The 6,647-nt window shown below is 32.1% G+C and overlaps 1 long non-coding RNA gene across 2 annotated transcripts; it reads left to right on the top strand.

The window, feature by feature from the left end:
• The first annotated feature begins 2,446 nt into the window (after nucleotides 1–2,446).
• On the top strand, nucleotides 2,447–4,209 carry LOC143593631 (uncharacterized). 2 transcript variants are annotated; one of them, XR_013146145.1, is made up of 4 exons: nucleotides 2,447–2,481; nucleotides 3,131–3,197; nucleotides 3,662–3,774; nucleotides 3,865–4,209. It is a non-coding gene; the product is annotated as an uncharacterized LOC143593631 (long non-coding RNA). The 2 variants fall into 2 exon arrangements; XR_013146144.1 differs by having other exon boundaries at nucleotides 3,662–3,778.
• The last annotated feature ends 2,438 nt before the right edge of the window (nucleotides 4,210–6,647 follow it).

Raw genomic sequence — 6,647 nt, 5'->3', positions numbered from 1 at the left:
CCAATTATTTAGGATGATTCTGCACTTTACAAAAAAAAATTTGTGTTAAGTTTGCTACTCAAAATGAGTTCGGATTTGGATGAAGAGTCGAGTACCGTCTTGGCGTAATTTCTCTTCAATTTTAAATGGTGAGCTTATTCCTCTATTGACTTGTGAAATCACAACAAAACAATAAAACAATCTTCTAAACGGTAAAATTTCCCAGTTTTAAACTTGTAGTAATTTTGACCTTATCATGAATTAGTCATTTTGATTTGGGTGTCATAAAAGTAGAATTTGGGATGTGTGGGGGTGACTCTTGGGGTGCTCCATTTATGCCAACATTTTAAGTGTTGCTTAGCAATTTAATATTTGTTAGATGTGGCGGGATCAAACAGGTTCAGGTTGTACCATGTGAAGTTTTAGCATGCATCGAAATGGGGTGGGTCATGTTGGGTTGATCCGTATACCCTTTATGTTCATTTTAGAATGTTTTTTAGTAACTTATGAATACAAAATATCCATGTAACCTTTAATTTTAATATAAAATCTATACCTCAAGATTTATGTAAAAATCATACATATCTTAAACAATAAAAATTTTAGGCTACACTAACTGACCGACCCATGAGATCCCATTTGATGTATACATGAAAAATAGAACACACTATAAATTCACTCCAACTAATAAATATAACATACTTTATATGTTCATGCAAAATTTTATTTTAGTACCTAAATATAACATACATGGAAAATATATATTCACAATAGTTGAAAAATAATCTAAAAGTAGTTCGCGTAACACGCGAGCTAAAAGCTAATATATATATATATATATGAGAGAGAGAGAGAGATATTTTAAACTCATTGAGTTATAAGAACTTTTAAAACTAAATTGTGACTATTCATTTAATTAAATGTTTGGTTTTGTGTGATTGTGAATAATTTTTAAAATCTCTCTCTCTCTCTCTCTCATATATATATATATATATATATATTAAAATAGATATAGGAAGGATAGAAATGTAATTTCAACAAAACTCTTAAAATTAAGAGTTTACAACCTATTGAAACATAAAGTAAACACAAACCCTAAATATGGCAAGGCGGGTATCTTGCATTCTAGGTAGGGGTGAGCAGAAAACCAAAAATACCGAACTGAAACCGAATTAACCGAAAAAACCGAACCGAAGCATTAACCGACGGTTTTTTTTGGTTTTTTTGAAAAAACGAAATTTCAGTTTCGGTTCCGTTACCCATTTCATAAATACCGAAAAAAACCGAACCAAACCGATTAACTTTAAATATTAAAATAAATAATTTAAATGATTGTTAATATATTTATACTAAGCCATATGCGACAACAACCGAAACAAATTAGGAGTTTGTTGGTTCAATAGATTTATAAGAGAAATTAGAGTTTGTGAAAGGAATAGTAAATGGTTAATATGTATTTTTGTACGTAGGAACTAGTCGCATAAAACAATTAATATAACGAAAAAAACAAAACAAAAAAAAATTAAAGAAAAAACCTAATATAACCGAACCGAAACCGAAAACCGAAAAACCGAAACCGAACAGTTTGTATATATGAAAAAACCTAATTTTCGATTTCGGTTTCACCTAAAAACCAAACCGAACCGTACTCGGCCCTGATTCTAAGAAGAGATTTAAAATTAGAAATCACTCCCCAGTCCCCATAAAAGTCAAAAGCAAATGAAAGAGAGAGAGAGAACAAATAAATTCAAATTCTAAACCACCATTTCTCAGTCTTCCTGGTTTTAATAAAAACCCTAAGTTATTGATCTTCAGAAGCTGATTACTCCGTTCAGAAGCCCTTTGGTCACCAACGAGGACCATGATGAACCCTGTTGATTCAGTTAGATCTTCTCTCTTTAAGGTTGTTGTTCATTATTGATTTTAATTTCTTGGAAATGGAAGAACAAGGTAGGGAGTCCTTGTTGTTTTCTGGAATCTTAGATTCGGCGTGCTCTCTGTTCATTGGCTGATGCAAACAGGGTGTTTTGACTTCGTCGGTTTACTCCTTCCGTCCTTAAGTCATCGTCTTCATCTTCTTTCAAACTGGATTAATGACGATACTCCTGATGATGGATTCTATAGCCAATAATTCAAAAATATCCTTGCTCTATATTTAACATGCTGATCTATATTTTGCCATGACACAACATGGATCATTTTAGGCTTTTGTTTTTTATAATTTCGTTGTATTAGTTTTTTTTTAAGTTGTATAAGTGTCACTGATCATACTTTTGGCAAAACGTCATTAGGTTAGCTTTTCTCATTTTCAAACACTTGCTTGTTCTATAACATATTTATCATTTACATGCTTGTTACTTTTTCCGTTACATATAAATTATTAAAAACTCATCTTGTTTGGTTTTTTTGAATTAGACTAAGATTATTAAATTATTATGTTTACTTACAGGTGCATTGGTAATACCATGACGATTGAATATGAAGAACATACTGATATACGAGGTAAAGTAAACTGGTGTATGATTTAAACTCTTGAGTTGTTATCAATTTGGTTTTTAATCGATTAGTGAGAAATAAGTGAAATTTGTTTATTGTTAAGTGGGATTAGTTCTGCAAAGTGCAAACAATTGAATATTCACTAGAAAGGCATGATGTAAGAGGTCGTCGTTTTAGGTTTTTGGTTCGTTATGATCAATCTAAGGTTTACACTTTATAATAATTTTTTTAATAAAAGTTAGTTACTATAGTTTCAATTTTTAAATTCCAAACTTGAAAAACACCCCAAAATACCCGTACAGTTTGATAATCTTATATGTTGACTATTACGTGGTCAAATTGCACAAATTTTGTGCACAAAAATGAACGCAAATTCAAACAGTGGATGAATTACTTCCGACTATACCATAGCTGCAATTCAAATTTGTGTCTTCGTTGGCATCATGTATAGTTGGTTTCCACTCTAATTTATGTCGTAAAGTATTATAAAGAATATCTTATTATCCAATTTTGTTCAACGTTATGAAAGCTTGATTAAGTGATTTATCAGTTTGGTTTATGCTTAGAGGTTTTGCAATGTCAATTTTTTTGAAATTAGAACCTTTGTATTGTTATGTATTTATAAGTATGATTTGATTTATTTGTTTGTTTGTAGTTAACCTAAAAGTCTACCTGTCATGGTCAAAGCTGTATAAAGATGGGTGAAAGTTGGATATTAGATGGTAAGTTTATTGTACACTCAACAATATTACAGTTGCAGTCAATTTTTACTAATTTAGTTAAAAAGTTTTGATAACCTATTGCTTTGTTTTAGATATATAGTGTTTTCCACAAGAGTTTTTAGGAATTTACTTTCTACCAAAAATTGATTTTGAAGTTGAAAAATTGGGAGATTCATTATGTCTAATACATTGTATAGAAAACACAACAATCTGCACCTTTATATTCCAAATTTTGCATAACTTTTGTGTTTGAACTTTGCACTGCTGATAGGCAAAATTCTGCACAACAAATGTTTTTTTAAAAATATGCACTATACGGATCACAAATTCTGCACAGTTTTAGATAACTCTTCACCGTTTTCCATCAAAACTCTGGACAATGTGAAGCTTTAGGCAAAATACTATATTTAAATGGCTTGAATATTTAGCATTTTTCTTCTCTAAAGCTCTTTATTTTTTGACAGGGTAATCACGGATGAAACCTCAACCACTGAGAGTAAACGACACAAGATGGTCATATTTTAACGTGGACGGTGCTGGCTTGGGCGGGCCAAGTACCTTGTACTTTGACAGCCGTGTAAGTATGTAAACTGCATTACAATGTTTTTGAATGGTATTTTAGACACTAAATTAACCTTCTTTTGTTGTATTTTGGTTTAAATTGAAGCTTGGACGCTTGGTATTGCAATAGTAAATCACTTTGGGGCTGCATCGCTGCAGGGTATAGGTGCACGGCTATGGCCTTTATTTTACGTTTTTTATGGTGTAAAGTTAAATACCAAGTGGTTTTTTAGACTATACGAGTCAATAAAAAGTAAAAAGTTATGCGAGTCAGACAATGAGAAATATTCTTTGATTTAATATTATAATATGGGTTGGGTACTTTTGTCAGGCTATGATACAATATTGATTTGTGCCTTATGTAATGGGTTAAATAAACGGGACAGGTAACAATTACTTTGTTCTCAATCCTTCAAAATACCTTTTTAGACTTAACGTCTAATAGTGTTAATTGTTGTTGGTGTTCTTAAATTTGTCAAAAAATATTAATTTTTAATTTTTTATTCTCTTTCAACATATTTATTCTTTTTTTTATCTTGTCTTTGCAAATGGATTTTGTTTTTTTTTTATGACAAAAACAATAATAATATGGAATTAAATCGAAATATAGTTGCAGTTGATTTTAAAATGTGATTTTTTATTGAATAAAATTTTTCATTGTTGACTTTGACTTTTGTGATTGGTATTTTGTAGTATGAAGATGTGTATATGCCTATATGGTGATGCTTGCAACAGAATGACGGATAGTGATTTTGTTCGCAGCTGCGGAGCACATCAAACCAGCTGGTGAATATCATGGTGAGATGCTAATGGTGAATATAAACAGGGGTTAAAGTTTAGTTGTATTACTTTGGGGAGTCTAGAAACCAAAAGGGTTCATCAAGTGGTGGTGGTTTGGAGCATGTTCATGTAGATGCGTGGGCTTCGGTTTACAGTTGGTTGCAGTCGGGTTGTATTGGTTGTGGGTTTAGGTGTATTAGCTTTTTTATAGAAGAGTTGGCGTGTTTGCAATATTTTTTTTAAGATGTTTTGAGTTTGATATAGATACTTATATTGTATGATGACTCTATCTTGTTTAGTGAACAATTCTAATTGTCAGGTCAATATCAATGTTCATAATTTATATCATGACTGAAAAATAATATTCATCTTTTTTATGAAAGGTTCATGTAAATTTGGGTCATGTTAGCATATTAAGATGATGGAATTTGGTTTTGAAATGATTAATGGTTCTCATTTTTCATCTAAATATGTACGGGTCTCCCGCTGCAACGAGAGTAAACAAAGAAGGGGTAATTGGTCGTCGCCGTCGCATCGCGCGGGCTCTTTGCTAGTGTATATATATATTAGCTTTTTGCTTGCGTGCCACGCGAACTAGAGGTGCACAAATCGGGTATTTAAAAAACCAGGAACCGGTTCCGGGTATGGTCAACAAAAGTCAAACCCGGTTCGGTTCCGGAACCGGTTCCGGGTATAGTCGGGTATTTGACCGGGTTTTGACCAGTTCCGGGTCGGGTTTTGACCGGTTCCTCCGGGTTTTTTCGGGTTTTTGACCGGTTCCTCCGGGTTTTTTCCACCGGTTCCGGAACCGGCTCCGAGGAGAAATCCTATACCCGGTCAGGAACCGGTTCCGGGTATGGGTTAGAACCGGTTCCGGGTCGGTTCCACCGGTTCGGTTCCGGAACCGGTTATTTTGTGCACGTCTAACGCGAACTACTTTCAGAATATACTACCTAAGATACGTAAAATTCACAAATTACACCAAAGAAACACGGATTAGATATAAATTATACAAAATACAATAATAATGAACTGGTGCATCTAATCATGTCACCCACTTTCTCCTCCTCCTCTTTAGTTTACTTTCAAACTTTGGCTTGTTTTAGACGAAACGGTTCAAAAAAATTAGAAACAATCATAACAATAGATCAAAGTTTCATTCAAATTAGGATAAAATAAATAAGAAAAAACTAAATTGAACTAAAATTAAAAAGGAATCGTTTTTCAAATTAGATTAAATTACAAATTGTTTTTTTTTTTAAAACACAATTTGAAATAGTAAATTATCAGCTTCTTTTTGAATAAAGTTTGACACTCGTTTTGCTAACCTCCTTTTGAATAAAATTTTAGCCGTTCAATAAAAGATATTAATCTCATTTTTTATTTGAAACGTTTATCTTGTTTAAGATCAGAATGAACTTCAGAATTTTCGATTTTCTAATTTAAATAAATTAAGAGAGAAACAATTAAATGAAAAGAAAGAGTGTGAGATGATGAGAGAGAGAGAGAGAGAGAATATGAGATAAGTGGAGAGAGAAATAGATTAATATGAGATATAACAAAATACCGTTAGTTAAATAAAATAATAGATAAGGTGAATTAATCTGTACCAAGTATTAAGTTCTTAAAACTGGGTTAGGTTCTTGATTGATATAATATCTATCTATATTATAAAAAAAATTAAACTAATGACAGATTCACTTAGGCTCATAAGCCTGCTCGAGCTTGATAAGTGAAACCTAGGCTTGTTTATATACGAGCTTACTTTTAGGCTCTAGCTCTGGCTCATTTAAACTCGGTTCACTTGGGTATTTTGACAAGTAGATTTTGACTAGCTCGCGATAAGCTCGACTCATTTACACCCCTATCAATGATCCAAATGGCCGTTAAAATAAATAAATAAATCAGGAGTTGATTTGATACATATATTTTTGCATACCTTAAAAAAAGAGAGAAAGATTCGTGGTTCATCACGTCAAACCCATACGGTGTTTTAGTATTTTAAAGAGTAAAGTGTTATTTTTGTTCTTGTGGTTTGGCAAATAATGTGAATTTAGTTTAAAAAGTTTATTTTTTGAATATGAACCATCTACGTTTCTCAATTCTTGC

The sequence above is a fragment of the Bidens hawaiensis genome, unplaced genomic scaffold, assembly GCF_021521415.1.
Source record: "Bidens hawaiensis isolate Kalapana, Puna unplaced genomic scaffold, B.hawaiensis_p1.1 tig00042419_1, whole genome shotgun sequence".
Classification (NCBI taxonomy): domain Eukaryota; kingdom Viridiplantae; phylum Streptophyta; class Magnoliopsida; order Asterales; family Asteraceae; genus Bidens; species Bidens hawaiensis.
This window is presented reverse-complemented; position numbering and strand designations above follow the sequence as displayed.